A 22,213-nucleotide genomic window follows, 5' to 3' on the forward strand; every position below is an offset into this window, starting at 1 on the left:
ACAAAGTAAATCAGTTATACATATACATACATCCCCATATCTCTTCCCTCTTGCATCTCCCTCCCTCCTACCCTCCCTATACCACCTCTCTAGGTGGTCACAAAGCACGAAGCTGATCTCCCTGTGCTATGTGGCTGCTTCCCACTAGCTATCAGTTTTTAATTTGGTAGTGCATATATATGTCCATGCCACTCTCTCACTTTGTCCCAGCTTACCGTTCCCACTCCCTGTGTCCTCAAGTCTATTCTCTAGTAGGTCTGCATCTTTATTCCCATCTTGCCCCTAGGTTCTTCATGACCATTTTTTTTTTTTTTTTTAGATTCCATATATATGTGTTAGCATACGGTGTTTATTTATTCTCTTTCTGACTAACTTCACTCTGTATGACAGACTCTAGGTCCATCCACCTCATTACAAATAACTCAATTTCATTTCTTTTTATGACTGAGTAATATTCCATCTTATGTATGTGCCACATCTTCTTTATCCATTCATCTGTTGATGGACACTTAGGTTGCTTCCATGTCCTGGCTATTGTAAATAGAGCTGCAATGAACATTTTGGTACGTGACTCTTTTTGAATTATGGTTTTCTCAGGGTATATGCCCAGTAGTGGGATTGCTGGGTCGTATGATAGTTCTATTTTTAGTTTTTTAAGGAACCTCCATACTGTTCTCCATAGTGGCTGTATCAATTTATATTCCCACCAGCAGTGCAAGAGGGTTTCCTTTTCTCCACACCCTCTCCAGCATTTATTGTTTGTAGATTTTTTGATGATGGTCATTCTGACCGGTGTGAGATGATATCTCATTGTAGTTTTGATTTGCATTTCTCCAATGATTAATGATGTTGAGCATTCTTTCATGTGTTTGTTGGCAATCTGTATATCCTCTTTGGAGAAATATCTATTTAGGTCTTCTGCCCATTTTTGGATTGGGTTGTTTGTTTATTTGACATTGAGCTGCATGAGCTGCTTGTAAATTTTGGAGATTAATCCTTTGTCAGTTGCTTCATTTGCAAATATTTTCTCCCACTCTGAGGACTGTCTTTTCATCTTGTTTATGGTTTCCTTTGCTGTGCAAAAGCTTTTAAGTTTCATTAGGTCCCATTTGATTATTTTTGTTTTTACTTGCATTTCTCTAGGAGGTGGGTCAAAAAGGATCTTGTTGTGATTTATGTCATAGATCATTCTGCCTATGTTTTCCTCTACAAGTTTTATAGTGTCTGGCCTTAGATTTAGGTCTTTAATCCATTTTGAGTTTATTTTTGTGTATGGTGTTAGGGAGTATTCTAATTTCATTCTTTTACATGTAGCTGTCCAGTTTTCCCAGCACCACTTACTGAAGAGGCTGTCTTTTCTCCATTGTATATTCTTGCCTCCTTATCAAAAATAAGATGACCATATGTGTGTGGGATTATCTCTGGGCTTTCTATCCTGTTCCATTGATCTATATTTTTGTTTTTGTGCCAGTACCATACTGTCTTGATTACTGTAGCTTTGTAGTATAGCCTGAAGCCAGGGAGCCTGATTCCTCCAGCTCCGTTTTTCTTTCTCAAGATTGTTTTGGCTACTCGGGGTCTTTTGTGTTTCCATACAAATTGTGAAATTTTTTGTTCTAGTTCTGTGAAAAATGTCATTGGTAATTTGATAGGGATTGCATTGAATCTGTAGATTGCTTTGGGTAGTATAGTCATTTTCACAATGTTGACTCTTCCAATCCAAGAACATGGTATACCTCTCCATCTATTTGTATCATCTTTAATTTCTTTCATCAGTGTCTTATAATTTTCTGCATAAAGGTCTTTTGTCTACCTAGGTAGGTTTATTCCTAAGTATTTTATTCTTTTTGTTGCAATGGTAAATGGGAGTGTTTTCTTAATTTCACTTTCAAATTTTTCATCATTAGTGTATAGGAATGCAAGGGATTTCTGTGCATTAATTTTGTATCCTGCTACTTTACCAAATTCCTTGATTAGCTCTAATAGTTTCTGCTACCATCTTTAGGATTCTCTACGTATAGTATCATGTCATCTGCAAACAGTCACAGCTTTACTTCTTCTTTTCCAATTTGTATTCCTTTTATTTCTTTTTCTTCTCTGATTGCTGTGGCTAAAACTTCCAAAACTATGTTGAATAATAGCGGTGAGAGTGGGCAACCTTGTCTTATTCCTGATCTTAGTGGAAATGGTTTCAGTTTTTCACCATTGAGGACAATGTTGGCTGTGGGTTTGTCATATATGGCCTTTATCATCTTGAGGTAAGTTCCCTCTATGCCTACTTTCTGGAGGGTTTTTATCATAAATGGATGTTGAATTTTGTCAAAAGCTTTCTCTGCATCTCTTGAGGTGATCATATGGTTTTTCTCCTTCAATTTGTTAATATGGTGTATCACATTGAATTATTTGCATATATTGAAGAATCCTTGCATTTCTGGGATAAACCCCACTTGATCACAGTGTATGATCCTTTTAATGTGCTGTTGGATTGTGTTTGCTAGTATTTTGTTGAGGATTTTTGCATCTATGTTCATCAGTGATATTGGTCTGTAGTTTTCTTTCTTTGTGACATGTTTGTCTGGTTTTGGTATCAGGGTGATGGTGGCCTCATAGAATGAGTTTGGGAGTGTTCCTCCCTCTGCTATATTTTGGAAGTTTGAGAAGTATAGGTGTCAGCTCTTCTCTAAATGTTTGATAGAATTCACCTGTGAAACCATCTGGTCCTGGGCTTTTGTTTGTTGGAAGATTTTTAATCACAGTTTCAATTTCAGTGCTTGTGATTGGTCTGTTCATATTTTCTATTTCTTCCTGGTTCAGTCTTGGAAGGTTGTGCATTTCTAAGAATTTGTCCATTTCTTCCAAGTTGTCCATTTTATTGGCACATAGTTGCTTGTAGTAATCTCTCATGATTCTTTGTATTGCTGCAGTGTCAGTTGTTACTTCTTTTTCATTTCTAATTCTATTGATTTGAGTCTTCTCCCTTTTTTTCTTGATGAGTCTGGCTAATGGTTTATCAATTTTGTTTATCTTCTCAAAGAACCAGCTTTTAGTTTTATTTACCTTTGCTATCGTTTCCTTCATTTCTTTTTCATTTATTTCTGCTCTGAGCTTTATGATTTCTTTCCTTCTGCTAACTTTGGGGATTTTTGTTCTTCTTTCTCTAATTGCTTTAGGTGTAAGCTTAGGTTGTTTATTTGAGATGTTTCTTGTTTCTTAAGGTAGGATTGTATTGCTATAAACTTCCCTCTTAAAAGTGCTTTTGTTGCATCCCATAGGTTTTGGGTCATCGTGTTTTCATTGTCATTTGTTTCTAGGTATTTTTTAATTTCCTCTTTGATTTCTTCAGTGATTTCTTGGTCATTAAGTAGTGTGTGGTTTAGCCTCCACGTGTTTGTATTTCTTACAGATTTTTTCCTGTAATTGATATCTAGTCTCATAGCGTTGTGGTCGGAAAAGATACTTGATACGATTTTAATTTTCTTAAATTTACCAGCCTTGATTTGTGACCCAAGATATGATCTATCCTGGAGAATGTTTCATGAGCATTTGAGAAGAATGTGTATTCTGTTGTTTTTGGATGGAATGTCCTATAAATATCAACTAAGTCCATCTTGTTTAATGTATCATTTAAAGCTTGTGTTTCCTTATTTATTTTCATTTTGGATGATCTGTCCATTGGTGAAAGTGGGGTGTTAAAGTTCCCTACTGTGATTGTGTTACTGTCGATTTCCCCTTTTACGGTTGTTAGTATTTGCCTTATGTATTGAGGTGCTCCTATGTTGGGTGCATAAATATTTACAACTGTTATATCTTCTTCTTGGATTGATCCCTTGATCATTATGTAGTGTCCTTCTTTGTCTCTTGTACTAGTCTTTATTTTAAAGTCTATTTTGTCTGATATGAGAATTGCTACTCCAGATTCCTTTTGATTTCCATTTGCATGGAATATCTTTTTCCATCCCCTCACTTTCAGTCTCTGTGTGTCCCTAGGTCTGAAGTGGGTCTCTTGTAGACAGCATATATATGGATCTTGTTTTTGTATCCATTCAGCCAGTCTGTGTCTTTTGGTTGGAGCATTTAATCCATTCACGTTGAAGGTAATTATCGATATGTATGTTCGTATTACCATTTTCTTAATGGTTTTGGGTTTGTTATTGTAGGTCTTTTCCTTCTCTTGTGTTTCCTGCCTAGAGAAGTTCCTTTAGCATTTGTTGTGAAGCTGGTTTGGTGGTGCTGAATTCTCTTAGCTTTTGCTTGTCTGTAAAGATTTTAATTTCTGTGTCAAATCTGAGTGAGATCCTTGCTGGGTAGAGTAATCTTGATTGTAGGTTTTTCCCTTTCATCACTTTAAATATGTCCTGCCTCTCCCTTCTGGCTTGCAGAGTTTCTGCTGAAAGATCAGCTGTTAACCTTATGGGGATTCCCTTATATATTATTTGTTTTTTTTTCCCTTGATGCTTTTAGTATTTTTTCTTTGTATTTAATTTTTGATAGTTTGCTTAATATGTGTCTTGGCGTGTTTCTCCTTGGATTTATCCTGTATGGGACTCTCTGTGCTTCCTGGACTTGATTAACTATTTCCTTTCCCATATTAGGGAAGTTTTCAACTATAATCTCTTCAAATATTTTCTCAGTCCCTTTCTTTTTCTCTTCTTCTGGGACCCCTATAATTCGAATGTTGGTGCATTTAATGTTGTCCCAGAGGTCTCTGAGACTGTCCTCAATTCTTTTCATTCTTTTTTCTTTATTCTGCTCTGCATTAGTTATTTCCACTATTTGATCTTCCAGGTCACTTATCCATTCTTCTGCTTCAGTAATTCTGCTATTGATTCCTTCTAGAGAATTTTTAATTTCATTTATTGTGCTGTTCATCACTGTTTGTTTGCTCTTTGGTTCTTCTAGGTCCTTGTTAAACGTTCTTGTATTTTCTCCATTCTATTTCCAAGATTTTGGACATCTTTACTATCATTTTTCTGAATTCTTTTTCAGGTAGACTGCCTATTTCCTCTCCATTTGTTAGGTCTGGTGGGGTTTTACCTTGCTCCTTCATCTGCTGTGTGTTTCTCTGTCTTCTCATTTTGCTTAACTTACTGTGTTTGGGGTCTCCTTTTCATAGGCTGTAGGTTCGTAGTTCTCGTTGCTTATGGTGTCTGCCCCCAGTGGCTAAGGTTGGTTCAATGGGTTGTGTAGGCTTCCTGGTGGAGGAGACTAGTGCCTGTGTTCTGGTGGATGAGGCTGGATCTTGTCTTTCTGGTAGGCACGTCCCCGTCTGGTGGTGTGTTTTGGGGTGTCTGTGGCCTTATTATGATTTTAGGCAGCCTCTCTGCTAATGGGTGGGTTTGTGTTCCTGTCTTGCTAGTTGTTTGGCATAGGGTGTCCAGCACTGTAGCTTGCTGGTCATGGAGTGGAGCTGGGTCTTGGTGTTGAGATGGAGATCTCTGGGAGATTTTCACCGTTTGATATTATGTGGAGCTGGGAGGTCTCTGGTGAACCAATGTCCTGAACTTGGCTCTCCCACCTCAGAGGCACAGGCCTGATGCCTGGCTAGAGCACCAAGAGCCTGTAATCCACACGGTTCAGAATAAAAGGGAGAAAAAAAGAAAGAAAGAAAGAAGATAAAATAAAATAAGATAAAATAGTTATTAAAATAAAAAGTAAAAAATAATTATTAAAATTTAAAAAGTAATAAAAAAAAGAATGAAAGAAAGAAGAGAGCAACCAAACCAAACAAATCCACCAATGATAACAAGTGCTAAAAACTATACTAAAAAAAAAAAAAAAAAATCGGACAGACAGAACCCTAGGACAAATGGTAAAAGCAAAGCTATACAGACAAAATCACACACAGAAGCATACACATACACACTCACAAAAAGAGAAAAAGGGGAAAAAATATATATATCTTTGCTCCCAAAGTCCACACCCTCAATTTGGGATGATTCGTTGTCCTTTCAGGTATTCCACAGATGCAGGCACATCAAGTTGATTGTGGAGATTTAATCCGCTGCTCCTGAGGCTGCTGGGAGAAATTTCCCTTTCTCTTCTTTGTTCCCACAGCTCCTGGGGTTCAGCTTTGGATTTGGACCCGCCTCTGCATGTAGGTTGCCTGAGGGCGTCTGTTCTTCGCTCACACGGGACTGGGTTAAAGGAGCAGCTGATTCGGGGGCTCTGGCTCACTCAGGCCGGGGGGAGGGAGGGGTACGGATGCGGGGCGAGCCTGCGGCGGCAGAGGCCGGTGTGATGTTGCACCAGCCTGAGGTGCGCCGTGCGTTCTCCCGGGGAAGTTGTCCCTGGATCACGGGAGCCTGGCAGTGACGGGCTGCACCGGCTCCCGGGAGGGGCGGTGTGGAGAGTGACCTGTGCTCGCACACAGGCTTCTTGATGGCCACAGCAGCCTTAGCGTCTCACGCCTGTCTCTGGGGTCCGCGCTGATAGCCGCGGCTCGCGCTCATCTCTGGAGCTCATTTAGGCGGCGCTCTTAATCCCCTCTCCTCGCGCACCAGGAAACAAAGAGGGAAGAAAAAGTCTCTTGCCTCTTCTGCACCTCCAGACCTTTTCCCGGACTCCCTCCCGGCTAGCTGTGGCGCACTAGCCCCTTCAGGCTGTGTTCACGCAGCCAAACCCAGTCCTCTCCCTGCATCCGACCTCCGAAGCCCGAGCCTCAGCTCCCAGCCCCGCCCGCCCCGGCGGGTGAGCAGACAAGCCTCTCGGGCTGCTGAGTGCTGCTCGGCGCCGATCCTCTGTGCGGGAATCTCTCCACTTTGCCATCCGCTCCCCTCTTGCTGCGCTCTCCTCCATGGCTCTGAAGCTTCCCCCCTCTGCCACCCGCAGTCTCCGCCCGCGAAGGGGCTTCCTAGTGTGTGGAAACCTTTCCTCCTTCACAGGTCCCTCCCACTGGTGCGGGTCCCGTCCCTAATCTTTTGTCTCTGTTTTCTTTTTTCTTTTGCCCTACACAGGTATGTGGGGAGTTTTTTGCCTTTTGGGAAGTCTGAGGTCTTCTGCCAGCATTCAGTAGGTGTTCTGCAGGGGTTGCTCCACATGTAGATGTATTTCTGATGTATTTGTGGGCAGGAAGGTGATCTCCACGTCTTACTCTTCCGCCATCTTGAAGCTCCTCCTGATGCATTGTTTTAGATTTGTGAAAGCAGTTAGGGAATGGGCTCCTGGGACACCTGCCAGAAAGTGTGGACCTTACAAGATATTATTTCTGAAGCCAATCAACTTAACTGTGTAACACCTTAAAGTAAGAAAAGCATCTTCCTTTCAGAGTCTATTGGTCACACAGACTCATGGCTTTGAAAATATGTCCCCTTTCTTAGCTGTTGACTAATATTAATACTGAACAGATGCATTTCTATTTCCTGTGACTTATGGATGTCATGTAATGGAGACCCTGTGTGACTATATAACCCATTAACATAAAAATCACTTTTGATGATATAGTATCCAATGTTTCAAGGTCGCAGGGAATAACCTCCCAAATCATTCATTAGTTCTTTTACTGTTAATGCTGAAAATCTTCAGCACTCTAGTTTCTACATACTATTTTGACTTAACTGTTTATGTTCCTTGTTTAGCAGGTTGAGGCTATATTAGTAAAGGTGAAATTCCAACTGTTCACAGTATATAATCAGGAGAATTTATCAAAAGAGTGGTCTATTGAGTAATCACCTAACATTTAGAGATTACTCTTTTGAATATTTTGAATACTTTTCCTGCCCTCCTACTCCTCACCCCAACTTAGATCTCACTGAGCCTCAAGTATCTGAAAGAAATAAGCAAGTATAGGAATAATCAAATTGTATATGTGATAAAGATGGAAATATAAAAATACAGGGCTAGAAATCTAGCATTTTGAGCTTCAAAAACAATCTGCCATACATTTAGACTAATATTTAGGCTTAAACCTATTTTTTATCAATTGGAAATCTGAATCTCATTTGCTGTGATTTTTCTTAAAAGTTTAGCAAAAGTGAGTGATGTTTTCTGGCTTGCTCTATAAGAGCAGAACATAACCAGGAAGTCTGTTTCTCCGATAGTGGAAGGTTCTCTGTATTGCATTTCTTATGCTTTACCCTGTGTATTTGAGCCAATGCCATCAGTACATCTGGAATTAAAATTTAGGGTCTTAGAAAGACCTAAAGAGTAGTGTTAAATGAAACAAGAGAATGTTTTGATTTATTGGAATTCATGGTAAAAATCATGCATAAGTTATGTATACAAGTTATGGCCGTTTTTGACATATGTGATACAGGAGTCACTTTCAAAAATTCAAGATATAGACTATAATTTCAAAAATATAAAAACAGAAAGAGTTCTGACTAAAAAACTTATTTAAGCTCTGCTTATTTGAAACATTATTTTAAATAATGTTTTAAAGCTAATGATTTTAAAGCTAATACATTTAAAACTTGCTTCAGTGTGAATATAGTTTAATTCAATCAGAAGGACAAAAGAAAGTATTAGATGCATTTAGGCATTATATAGGATTGTGGGCTAAGAGTGAGCAGTACTACACAACGACACACACAGGTACATATAGATACACACTCACACAGAGAAAGACACACATATGGATATATATCTGTGAATGTGTATATTTCATTTTATGTTTCTATTTTTTATAATCTTGCAGCTTCACATATTTTGTGTCTAATTGTTGAACATAATAAATATGTAATGCTTTGTTATTTCATTGACAATAATGTATTTTAACAGTGTTACAAAAACTTACCAGGTCTACCATGCTGTATGTTATTCAAATCATGGCCATAGAAAATGTTCACTTATTAATACATCTGGAATTTCTCTACTGAGTAAGAGCAAATGTATTGCCATATTTTGTAATGCTTCTGGATAGGACATAAGACCATTCAGTATATTCCTGGCACTAGAAACTTTTCTACCATTAGCTAATAGAATGCACAATTCCATGAAACTTCCATATGTGGTTTATTGGAAACCACAAAATGAGTTCCAACAACTTAGTAGATAATTATGCCTTTACTGATAATCATGTTTATAAAAATGTATATTTCAATTTAGTTCTCTAGGAAGAAATTATGTTCTTTTATTTGTAATCTTTTTAAACACAAGTGCATGTTACCTGATGTTCATTATGGCTTACAAATAAAATGTTCTGATCTTATCACTAAAAACCGCCCACAAATACTACAGGTGGTTACATATCTTATGGGGGGAAAATATATAAATTATGTATTTTTTTAATATATTTTTATATATATTTTATACGTATTTTATATATATACAATTATTTAGAAGAAAACTGTGAACCTTAACTTTGTATTTTTGGAAGATTGCATTGTTTTGAAATTCATGTGTTCTTTTAAAAACAGATATTAAAAACTAATTTTCAGAATTAAAAAAAAATGTCTTACAAAAATTTTTGAGTGGACTACCCTTTCTAGTCATCCATTATATGTTTTAAAAACATTATTATTTATACGTGTGTGTATGTATGTGTGTGTATGTGTTTAACATACGTATGTGTACACACACAGATATAGCCATTCAAATACATATCTGTGATGCTTAATTTAGATGTCACCTTGTCTAAGACATGGAGTACCCAGATTAAGCATAACTTCTGGGTGTGTCTGTGAGGCTCTTTCTAGATGATACTAGTATTTGAATTGGTAGACTGGGTAAAGCAGATTGTTCTCCCTAAATTGGGTGGACGTTATTTAATCTGTTGAGGACCTGAAGAGAACAAAAAGGCAGAGGAAGAAGAAATTCATTCACTCTATCTGACTGTTGAACTGAGACATCAGTCTTCTCCTGACCTCAGACTGGGACTCATGCCATTGACCCTCCAGTTCTCAGGACCAAATCACTGGCTTTCCTGCCTGCAGACAACAGATTGTGGGACTTCTCAGCCTCCATAAGAGCATAAGCTAATCCTTTATAATCTTTCTCTCTCTCTCCATATATATATATATATATATATATATATATATATATATATATATATACCTCCTGTTTCTCTATGAGAAACTTTTATCAAAAGTATGAAATTCCTTTATAGAATAAGTTGAGATATAAATAATAATCTGAATCAGGATTTATACTCAGTACAGACATCATCTTATTTTTGTAGTAGGGTCTACTACCATATTTTTGATGCCCAGTAGTAATATGAGGAAGAGGAGAAGAATATGTTTGTTATATGACAGAGAACAGGTAAAGATTGCAGTGAAAATAATAGAGTGGAACACGTAAATACAAAGGAAAAGATGGATTGCCTTTCTATATAACTGTTTCAGGGAGGGAGCAAACTGATATGGTCTGGTTCTAGATCGGCTCCAGGATTCAAAATTGTCCAAGGGAAAGTTCTTTATTTTATTTTTATTTTTGGAAGTTCTTTAAATAGAATTATCTCAATAAGCACTTGTGTCCATGACTTGACAGCCATGAACCAGGCCACATGTGCTTAGACTATTTCTTAAATAGTCATGGAAGAAAAAAAAATTAATTGTTAGAATGTTAATTACCACTAAATTCAAACAGTCCCTAAAATACATGGCAATCTAGTAAATTGGCATAGTGGTTAGGATAAATTCAAATAGTCCCTAAAATACATCGGCAATCTAGTAAATTGGCATAGTGGTTAGGAGCATTTAGCCTTCCTACCCAGGTATGTTAACTTTGTACAGTAGTTAGAACTATAAATATCCAATGTTTTTTATTATTATCTACAAAATGAAGTCAGAACTTCTTTTGGTCCTTGGGGAGTTAGAAACATGCCTTCAAATATGGTGTCACTGGAGTTTTTTAAGCACAAGTGAAGGTCTATTTAAAACTACCCACTTGGTTAACTAACCTCGGAATCTCTTTTCTGAATTAACCAAAGCTCTCTCTCCCTCTTTGTTAAGAACAATGACTCAGAGGATCTGTACCTAGTCTCTCCTATGGAGTGAGTTGTATATCCCCAAATGTTTTTTGTTCACCAAATATCTTTATGCTGATTGTATTTGTTATTCTAATTCCATAATTTAATTAAACATGAAATGAACCAATTACATTTGAGTGAATAAAGACTTTTGCTTCTGTGAGAATTAAGTTGAATTCTACCTGATACATAGGAGTAATTGAACACGTGTTTATCTATACTCTTTCCAAAAACTCCACAAAGGGAAAGGACTACACGTTACAAGCCCATAAGGGATAAATAGGATGAGAAAGAAGATAATGACAGATAATTCATGTAGATGGGCATGTGGTAACTAACTTACAAGTTAAAACTCAAGTTATCATACAGGGAAGCCAATAAGAAAGCAATTCAACTTGTACCACAAATTGTGCCAGGTTCCAAATTTTAGATACCAGATCGTACTGGGAACAAGGGTGAGGAGATGGGGCTGAAAACAGAAGGACTAGTTTCAAGACTTTCAACTCTGTACAAAGACGATTACAACTGCAGATCACTTTCTTCATCCATTATCCATCCAGGCAACTACTTTCTTCTGGAATAGGCAGAAGACTGGAGGTTTGCATTATAGAGATACTGAAATAGACCTGTTCTGTATTCAGGGATGACAGACACTGCTGTGGGCAAGCTGAAGGTAAGATTTACCCAATGGTACCCGCATTATGATGACCTCAGTCCCCTTCCCACTGCTGGGCTTACAGAATGTTTGTACCCTCCAGAAAGGAGACTGAACACAACTTTCTGTAAAAACTGACAGCCTTAAAAGAAATGGCATACACACACAGACATTCAGGATGCTGCTAGGAAATGTCCAGATGCTCACCTGGTCCTCCTAGAATGAAGTGTACTATCGCACAAGCCCTGTTCCTATTCGCAAGGCTGTCGCATTCGTGTGTGTGTGTTTTATTCTTAAATAGGACCTATTAAGCAAGAATTAGCCAAATATGATCTTTTCTGGATTAATGCCCTAATTTTCTACAACTTTCCAACACACTTGGTCTTTCCATTCCCACTCCCCTCTCCACTGTGGGATTTCCTCAAATCTACTTCTCAACCTTTTACTTTTTAAATTCCTTTTACTTTTTGAATTCAATAAATGTTATCATTCTCTGAAAGTTATTTTTTGTATAGTATTCTATTCTGGTTTTATGGATTCTATATTTTCTGACATCTCTCAGAATTTACTGATTACGGGGAGGCATTAAATTTTATTGTCTCTGCATCAATAATAAATAACAGAAAACATGTGCAAGAGAGCACACACACACACATGCACCCACAACAAGTTGAAAGTTGTGGGCAGATTTGATATTAATATGAAGCACATTTAAAGGATCGCTACAGAATTAGATATTAGCAAACCTACTAAAAGATATATGGGGAGAATGAAAAGTCCTATTTAGGTTTTACATTTGGGTTGCTTTGTAAGTATATTTAAGTTCACGCTCTGCTTGGAAGAATCAAACCTGGATATGATAATATATGCACCAAGGGTATGATTAATGCTGGAAAAACTACAAAATTCCAATCAAGGGACTTAGAGGCACAGACCAACATGAGGGGAAGGAATACACAACATAATGCCTCAAGTTAAAAGAACATGTTTAAAGTTTGTGTATTTCTTTTTATTTTATACTTATTTTCCTCTGTCACAGCTTTTTTGTGACTAACTGACCAACGACTGGACTCGACCGAGCTGGATAAGAACGTGTCTGCAGTAATCGCAAAGACCTAGCAGAGCTCTTGAGAAGAAGCAAAATGATAACAGCCCTTCTCTTCTTAGTTTTGGAAAGCAGTTTTCCTGTATTTCATCCCACTTCTTACTGTAGATTAGAAAAAAAAAAAAGAAAACTCCAATTTCCAACTGCAAGCTCCATCTTAAAGTCTGGGATGGATAGGAGAACGCTGCCCTTCTTTCTCCTGGAGGAAGGGTCTTCCTTTAACCCAATCAGTCCGGCAGCGTACCTAGCAGTTTCCTATCTCAGCTTCGCTGGATAACAAGAAGACTGAATCCTCCTCCTAAATGCCCCCCAGCTCTGTGTACAAAGGATGAGGACAGCTAAACCCTCAGCCACCTTCTTCCTGCAACAGCCTTTCCTGCTTCTTGACAGAGATTTCCTACAGGGCACAGCATTTGTTTCCGTAAATCCTAAATTCTTCAGAAGCAGGGCCCATGTGTCATACCATATTATTCCTTTTCTCTTTCTTTCCTATTTTTTTCTTTTACTTCTCTCTTTTGGCAAAAAAACAGTGCTACAAACTTACTAGTTGTTTAATCAATTTTGGCAGAAGAGGAGGTTGCTAATAACTTTGCCTTGAAATTGGAAATTGATTTTGGTCTTCCAAGTACTCTGAACTGTCTTTGTCTTCTGAAAGTTTTGCTCTTGTTAGACTTGCTGAAATCTTCTGTCCTAAAATTAGGAGGGCTTGGTATAATTCAGAGATGTTTTACGAACTGAAAATGACATTTAAATAAAAAACAAAAAAGTGAAGCCCAGCACTGCTGCTATTTATCTAAGGTGCAGGGAATAAGTGGTTTCTCTTAATGTTGTGGTGACTTATTCGTTAGAGCTATGTGTGGTGCATGACTTCCTAACAGATTGTTTCCAGTTCCTCCCTCCTGTGCTTTATGATGTTATTGTCATTCTTTAAACTTAAACATACACTATAATAACTCAATACGTCGTTTTTATTTTCCTATAAATAGTTATTTACAGTAAAATTCAGTGGCGTTTAATATATTCACAATGTTGTGCAATCACCAACTCTCTCTAGTTTCAAACTTTTTGAAAACACACCATACCAATTAAGGGATCACTCCCCATTTTCCCTTGCCCTCACCCCTTGATAACCACTAACCTGCTGTCCTTTTCTATGGATTTGCCTATTCTGAATATATCACATAAATGGTATAACAGAATATATGACATCTGTGCATGGCTTCTTTCATTTAGCATAGTGTTTTTGAGGTTCAGTCAAGTTGTAGCATGTATCAGTACTTCACTCATTTTTATGGATGAATAATATTTCATTGTTTTATGTAACACAATTTGTTTATCCAGTCATCTGTTGATGGATATTTGGGTTGTTTCCACCATTTGGCTGTTATGAGTACAGGCATATGTTGGAGATATTGCAGGTTGGGTTCCAGACCACCACAATAAAGCAAATATCTCAATAAAGGGAGTCAAGTTAACTTTTTGGTAATTTTTGGCATATAAAAGTTATGTTTACACTATACTGTAGTCTATTAAGTATGCAATAGCATTATGTCTACCAAGCAATGCATATACCTTAATTTTAAAAATACTTTATTGCTAAAAAGTGCTATCATCCTGAGCCTTCAGCCAGTGGTAGTAGTGACATCAAAGATCATTGATCACAGATCGCCATAACAAATATAATAGTAATGAAAAAGTTTGAGATATTGGGAGAATTACCAAAATGTGACAGAGACAGGAAGTGAGCAAATGTTGTTGGAAAAGTGGCACCTATAGACTTGCTTAATGCAGGATTGCCACAAACCTTCAATTTGTAAAAAATGCAGCATCTGTGAAGTACAATAAATTGAGAGATGTCTCTAATGCTGCTATAAACATTTATGTGCAAGTTTCTGGGTGGACATGTGTTTTTACTTCTCTTAGGTATGTATCTAGGAGTGGAATTGCTGGATCATATGGTAATTCTATGCTTAACTTTTTGAAGAACTGCTAAACTGCTCCCACAGTGTCTGCATCATTTTACATTCTTACCTGCAACATACAAGGGTTCTTATTTCTCCACATTCTTGCCAACAGTTATTTTCCATTTTTTGATTAAACCCATCCTGGTGGACATGAAGTGGTAAATCATTGCGGTTTTGATTTGTATTTCTTCAATGACCAATGATTTTGAACAACTTTCCGTGTACTTGTTGGACAGTTGTATATCTTTGGAAAAATGTCTATTTGAGTCCTTTGCCCATTTTTTAATTGAGTTGTTGGTCTTCGTTGTTCAGTTGTAAGAGATTGTTATATATTCTAGATATAAAAATCTTAACAGATATATGATTTGAAAATATTTTTCCTATTCTGTAAGTTGTCTTTTTAAATTGTAGATAAAGCCCTTTGATAAACATAAGTTTCTAACTTTAAGAAAGTTCAATTTTTCTATCTTTTTCTTTTATTGCTTGTACTTCTGGTGTCAGATCTAAGAATCCATTGTCAACTCCTGAGTCTTGAAGAGTCTTCCTTACAGTTTTCACATTCTGCTTACATTACCCATCTGTCCTTGCATGTTTTGTCTACTTTTCTATTAGAGTCCTTAACATATGAGTTGCAGTTTTTTCAGATTCCCTGTCTGATAAATCCATATTAGTGTTATACCTGAGTTTGGCTCTGATGCTTGCTTGATCTCTTCAGCTGAGTTTTTAATTGCTTTTTGGTATGGTTTGCATGTAGCTTTTTGTTGAAAACCAGACATGCTGTATGGGGTAAAAAGAACTGAAGTCATAGGACTTTAGTGAGAGGATTTGTGTTAATTTGATTAGGAGTTAGGCTGTGTGTAATGTTTGCTATACCTAATGTTTATGTTTATATGTCTTACATCCCTCTAGTGTCCTTGTTCTTGTCTCCCCGTTGTCTTTGAGCTTCCCTGAGAACTCTTCCTTAGTCAGAGTCTGAGTCTTCCTCCTCTTTTAGCCCTAATTTACCGACATTATACTGGATCCCTGTTGGTGGTGGTAAAATGTGATGGAGAGAAAGCATTCTATAATCTTATAACTTCATCTCAGTCTTTTAGGGGGCCTATGTCTCTAGGTTGCATTCACAAGTGTTTCTCTACTTCCTACCCCTCCTGCCCCCTACCCCCAGGTAAGACAGCAAGGCTAGAGGAAGCTGGAGTGAGGAAAAATGTCTTTCCCCAGATGGGATTAGGCTCTAGTAAAGTCTTTCCCCTACAGAGTAGGTTTCTGTTATAAAGAACAGATATTTTAATATGATCAAGTGATTTTTCTTCTGTAGCTTGTTGATGTAATGGGTTATATTAATTGATTTTCAAATGTTGAACCAACCTTGCATACCAGTAATAAATCTCACTTGCTTATAGTGTATAATTCTTTGTCTACATTGTTGCATTAGATTTGCTAATATTTTGTTGAGGATTTTTGCCTCTACAAGCTATATTGGTCTGTAGTTATCTTATAATGTCTTTGTCTGGGCTTCGTATTAAAGTAATGCTGGCCTCATAGAATGAGTTAGGATGCATTCCCTCTGCTTCTATCCTCTGAAAGAGATTATAGAGAATTGGTATAATTTCTTCCTTAAATGTTTGGTAGGTTTTGCCAGTGAACTCCTCTGGGTCTGGTGCTTTCTGTTTTGAAATATTATTCAGTGATGTATTTCCCTTCCCCCAGGTCAGTTAGGCTCTGATAATACTCCAGTAGGGTAGGCTCTGGTTAACTAGTTTTTCCTAAGGGCAGATCTTGTTAAGAAGAACAGAGTGTTCTGGCATATTTCAAAATAGTTTCTTATCCCCTCCCCTTGCCAGAAGCCTGAGGGGATTTTTTTTTATATTTACTATGGGAGGCTGGTTGAACTCCTGTGGGTAAATCTAAACTATTGTGACACCCCCTCATGACTGGGTCCCCCTGGAGTTTTTAACTCTCATAGTTGTTCACAATAAGCCTCCAGCAATTTCTTAATTACAGTTTGGATGTTCCTATCCTGGCAATTGTATCTGTGGCAGTTTTGCTCATCAGTCTTTGCTCCAGTAAGCCATGACTCCTTGCATTCACCTGTCTGTCTCTCTAATCTTGTAGGCAGCATTTTGCCCTGTGCTCACCCCTCTCTTATAAATCAAAGAAGATGTTGATTTTTTTGGTTTAATTTTTTTTTTTTTTTACTTGTTAGGATGGAGTAGCAATTCTGAAACTCCTTACATGTAGGTCTGGAAACCAGAAGTCTCAGTTGCCTTTTTCATTTTACTTTTTAATAGACTAAAATATCATATATATTATAATATTTGGGGATGGTAATATATTTAATCTTATCAAGTTCATGGGTTGAATTTTTAGATATTTTGGAGTCCATAATATCATTAATAACATCTGATTATTATTTACAATTTACTGTTAGTTAGTAATAATTATAAGCAATAAAACATTCATTAAAAATTGTCATAGCCGATACAAGTGGTAGACTTTGAAAGGCAAAGAATAGTGAAACAGAGCAGGACCCTATGGTCCTTGCCCCTCCCATGTCCTCAGCCTGCCTTTTGTCTGTAGAAAAACTTTAGCCAAAGAATAAGTTTAATCAGAGAAGTGAGAAAATGCAGAAACAAAGGAAAACAGTCAAAGGAGACCAAATAATAATAGTTTAGTCATTAAGCAAAGTCAAGGACATTTAGTTCCTTCTCAAGGGCTATGGATAATATTCTGAGCCATATCCTGTGAGCTGTCTTATAGATACTGAAACCTCCACCAGGTGGAAGAAGTTAACTACATGATGACCAGACTGTAGCCGTGACATAAGCTGCCACAATTCTGAGAACTGGCCTCAAAGAAATGGGAACAAACCAACCCTGGAACTAAAGACTAACTGAACTTAAAACAATCAAGATGATACTGATCAGACCACTGCACGACTAATTTCAAGATGACTGTCAGAGCTGACTGTGCTCTTTCTACAGGTAGCCCCCTCCTTCTGCCTGTAAATGCTCTTGCCCACTGATTGTCACTTCGGGGGGAGTCAGCCTTTGGACAGGAGTTGCCTCACTCCCGCTGCTGCCCTGGTTACTGGCCTCTGAAATAAAGCAAACTTTCCTTTCCACCAACCTTGCTTTTGTATTGGCTTTTGAGCGGCAAGCAGCCGGAGCCCCGCTTTCAGTTACACTAGGACTTCCATTTTGGCACTGCAGCAAACTAGATTCTCTGAAAAACCCTCCATATAAAAGGCACTTAGAAATGCTGGATAAAATACAACAATATTCTGAAGGAGTATTTGGACTTATAAGAAAATTAAGGAAATCTCCTGTGGCTCTAAATTAAAAAGACTCTGAAAATCAGGGAGTTTTGTGTGAACAAAAGCTGTTGCTTCATCACCTTCCTGCAGTTCTCACCTGAGGACTTCCAGAGATGAAACCTCAGTGTCCAGGGCAATGCCTCTATCATTGCTCACTGTGTTATAACCTTATGTACATGTCCATCACTACACTGTGAGTTCTTTGAAGGCAGGAATGCTACCTTATTCATCTTTTGTCCCTGTGGTTTATGCACGTACTAAGCACATGGTAATAATTTAGTTAATATCTACTGAAATAAAGAGAAAATAGTAAAACTTGAGAGAAAAGACAAATTATCTACAGAGGAATGACATTAGAATAAGAGCAGAATTTTTAGAGCAACAGTAGGAACCAAAATCTAATGAATAGTATATTAAGTATTTTGAGGTAAAATAAGTCATCACATCACTTAAGAAAGAGAAAAAAATATAATTATGGACAAATTGAAAATAGAAAGTTTATCACCCTCCGACCATTTTACAAGAATATTTGAAATATATTCTTTAAGAAAAAGAAAAATGATTTTTTAAAGAAATACTGAGATGCAAGGAGGAATAGCAAGGAAAGACGTGGGTAAACATGTGGGTAAATTTGAGCAAACATTGACTATACAACATAATAATAATGAATAATATGGGAGAGGATAACAAAATATGGCATTAAAATAAAATAATAAAACAATAAAATGTGAGTATAGACTGTAATTGCTTTTATAATGGTTTAAGATTCTTTTATTTTAAGTATGCATAATAAAAGTTAAGGGTAACCACTGAAGTGTTTAAACAGTATACAATTTCTAAATAATTTGGAGAATGAAATTTTAAAAATTAATCCAAAAGAAAGCCAAAAATGTATAGAAAAATAGGATATTTAGGAAGCACATAACAAAATAGTAGACATAATTTCATAAATACAAAAAGACTAAATTCATTCATTAATTATAAATTTCAAAGATTAAATTCAGAGATAAAAGAAAAAATCAAGTAGCAGAAGGATGCTTATAAGACCATTTATATAAATATCATAAATATGTAAAAAAGGCACTATTCTTTAGGGATCATAGAGCTATAAAAAATAGAGAAATTTCTGAATGATAAATATTTAATTTAGGACAATGATTATCTTAGGAATACACTGAGTAGTTGATACATGGTGAACACTGGTTCATTCTTCATGCCTTTCATAGATCTGAAACATTTGCTAACATTTTTGGTGAAAACCCAGATTGGATTTTAATCTGCTTTTAATCAGGATTGTACTGCACTCAGTGATAGTGCACATAGTAATTTTGACTCTCAGAAAACCCTCTATGCATTGTAGTATTTCAATTGTGTGTATTTTAGTTTTTGGCCACCTGCTGCTTTGATGCTTGATGTCGTATCTTCAAGTTATGGCATTGAAAGATGACAGGAGCAAAGAAACCAGTTTTCATAAGCAACATCTTAGAAACTGAACCACATCTTAGATCCTGAAAGATGAGGAATGGCCTCAGCTGTGGGAAAACTGGAATGTAGAAAAACATTTAAGCTGGTATCTGGTTACAAGGACTTTCTATCTTACTACTGCTCATTTTTAAGGGATGCCATTTTAGGGAGTGTGAAGAGCGGAATGAATTCTCTTATTCTCCCAGCTTCCAGCACTGCAATCTGCACCATCTGTATTAAATGACTCTATTTACCCAATGGAGCAATAGAGTTTGTTATATTAGCCTTTGTGAGATAAATGACTTGTTAGAATTCTCCAGTTTAACTAACATGAAATTCCCACTCTCCTGTCAATCCTTAGACGTGGTTTGAGTGTTGACAGAATGTTCACTAAAATCACTTGCAGAGACAGACACATAACACCCAATTAATAGCTCTCTTCTCTTCTCAATTTTTCTTTCTTCTGCAATATATTCTTTCACTTTTTTGGACATTGTTGAACAAGTGCTTTCTTTTCTTTTTCACAATAATATTCGAAACGTGATGGAGCTATTTACAGAAGACTTTTTCATTGCAATTTCAGTCATGGCATTTGGTTTACTTCATTACTCATGCTGTAGACACAAGGGAATATGATTGCAAATAAGAGTGCTCACTGCAGCAATTTCATAAGATAAACTTTAAAATTATGTCTTCCTATGCAAAATGAGTGTATGTTGTTTAAAGAAAAATTAGAACATGTAGAAAACAAAATGCAGACCTAATCTCACCTTTCAAATATAACCACTGATAATTCCAGTGGTATTTATTTCTGGGATTCTTTAATCTGCAAACAGACATAAACAGTATACACCTAGATATGGAGATATGTACATATTTTATTTCTATCTATCTGTCAGTATATCTATATCTGTGTACTTCACATTTGTTTTATAATTTTCATTCTCTACTTAATATTTTGAGCATTTTGAGGAGACCTTTGGCGGATTCATTATTGAAACAATGTAGAATGGTTTTGCTGTTGGGTCTATAAAGTTGCTGCTGGATCTATAAATGTAGACATAAACTGCTTCAAGAATGAACACAGAGTAGAATTTAAAGCTTTTATGTAAGATTAAAAATAAAGCATATTTATACCTATCTTTAATTTTACTTTTAGGAGTTAGAATACAAAATAAATCTATAAAGAATTTTTACTAATTCTCTTGAAATTCAAAGATAAACTTATTTTTAATTAAAGAATCTTATAATTGTTTTGAAATTTTAAGTTGTATATAAATTTGAAGGTAAAAATTTTATGTTTCATCTTTGAAATAAGATGTCTTGATTGTAATAATTGATCTACAGGTATCTGCTGGTGTTGGTGGTAACACAACTTGGCTTTTGACAGTCTTTATTTGTGATTTTTTTTTTCTAAGACCTCTTTTTCTATTAGCTTAGGTATTTTTAGGCACACTTGCAATATTTCAGAAAAAAACAATTTTATTAGCTATGTATTTACCCTATTCTAAAATTTTCTATGCTTTTATTATTCAAGATAGGATTGATGAAACTTTTTACAACATTTAAACGTTCATATACATAGTAATGACACAATGATTTATGTTAGAAATATTGCACATTTTCCAGAACTCTGATTCTTTAAAATTATATGTAGAAAATAAGCAAAATGATGTAATAAGCCAATTTCCCTGAATAGGTGCTGCTACAATGAATTGTCAAATAGAATCTAACCTCATTTTAAGAGCTGTAGTCAATACTCAAGTAAAAGCTTAGTGGCATTTGAAAAATTTCATAGTCAAGTTTCCAACATTCCCATTAACAAAATAAGGATATTGATAAGTCAATTGCAAGAAATCCAGGAAGACAGACACACAGCAAGACAGACACTCAGTATGATTATTTTTGGAGATTATTGAAAAATAATTTGTTTTCCTTCTTTTTTCTCTTCAATTTCTTGAAAATTTTGGAGTAAGAAAATCTTTCAAATTTTATATTTTTGAAGGTTATAAGTTAAAATATGCTATTTTCAAGTGCATTTGGTAACATATGTTATTGCATACTATTCTCATGCATATAAAGTTAGGGACTGATAGATTACAACTTTTGAAGAAGGCAAAGATTAGAGATGTTAGTAGAACAGGTCACTTCTTAAAAACGAGCTGCTCCATTTTCTGATTCATATGGCTATATGAAAAATCTTTCTTTAAATTTGGAAGGGAGACGGTGTCCCCAAAATAAATATTTTTTGGTGAATCACAATCAATAATAGAATTCTGAAATGCAAATCAACACAATATTAGACTAAATTAAAACCACTAATCTAAAGATAGTTGGTACAGTTTATTATTTTTTTAAAGTATAGCAACTTAACCATTTGGGCTACCAAGTAAAACGGATATAATTATATTTCAAATATTCATTAGAATTTATGCCATTGGAAAGATGCCAATAAAACAAATAAAATGCTGGGTTTCCTTCCTCATATTCAATATTAGATTCACCTTTGTCTCATGTCTTTCATTGAATGAGACTGTGTTCTAGTGAAGAACAGATATGATTTGGAAGCAAACACTATTGAATTCAATCACTGCTCTCCTGATTAACAGTGTATGATCTGGGGAAAAAACCCTTCTTTCATCCTCAGTTTTCTCACATATAAAATAACAACGATAGCAGTGATAGTACCTTTCTCTTGCAGGGATTAGATAGTTAGATAAATCAGATAAGTTATGGATAATCCTAACATGATAGATAATCTTCCTAATAAATAATTTTCCATCGGTATTTCATATCAAGATTGGTA

The sequence above is a fragment of the Balaenoptera borealis genome, assembly GCF_965194805.1.
Source record: "Balaenoptera borealis genome assembly, chromosome: 4".
Taxonomy (NCBI): Eukaryota; Metazoa; Chordata; class Mammalia; order Artiodactyla; family Balaenopteridae; genus Balaenoptera; species Balaenoptera borealis.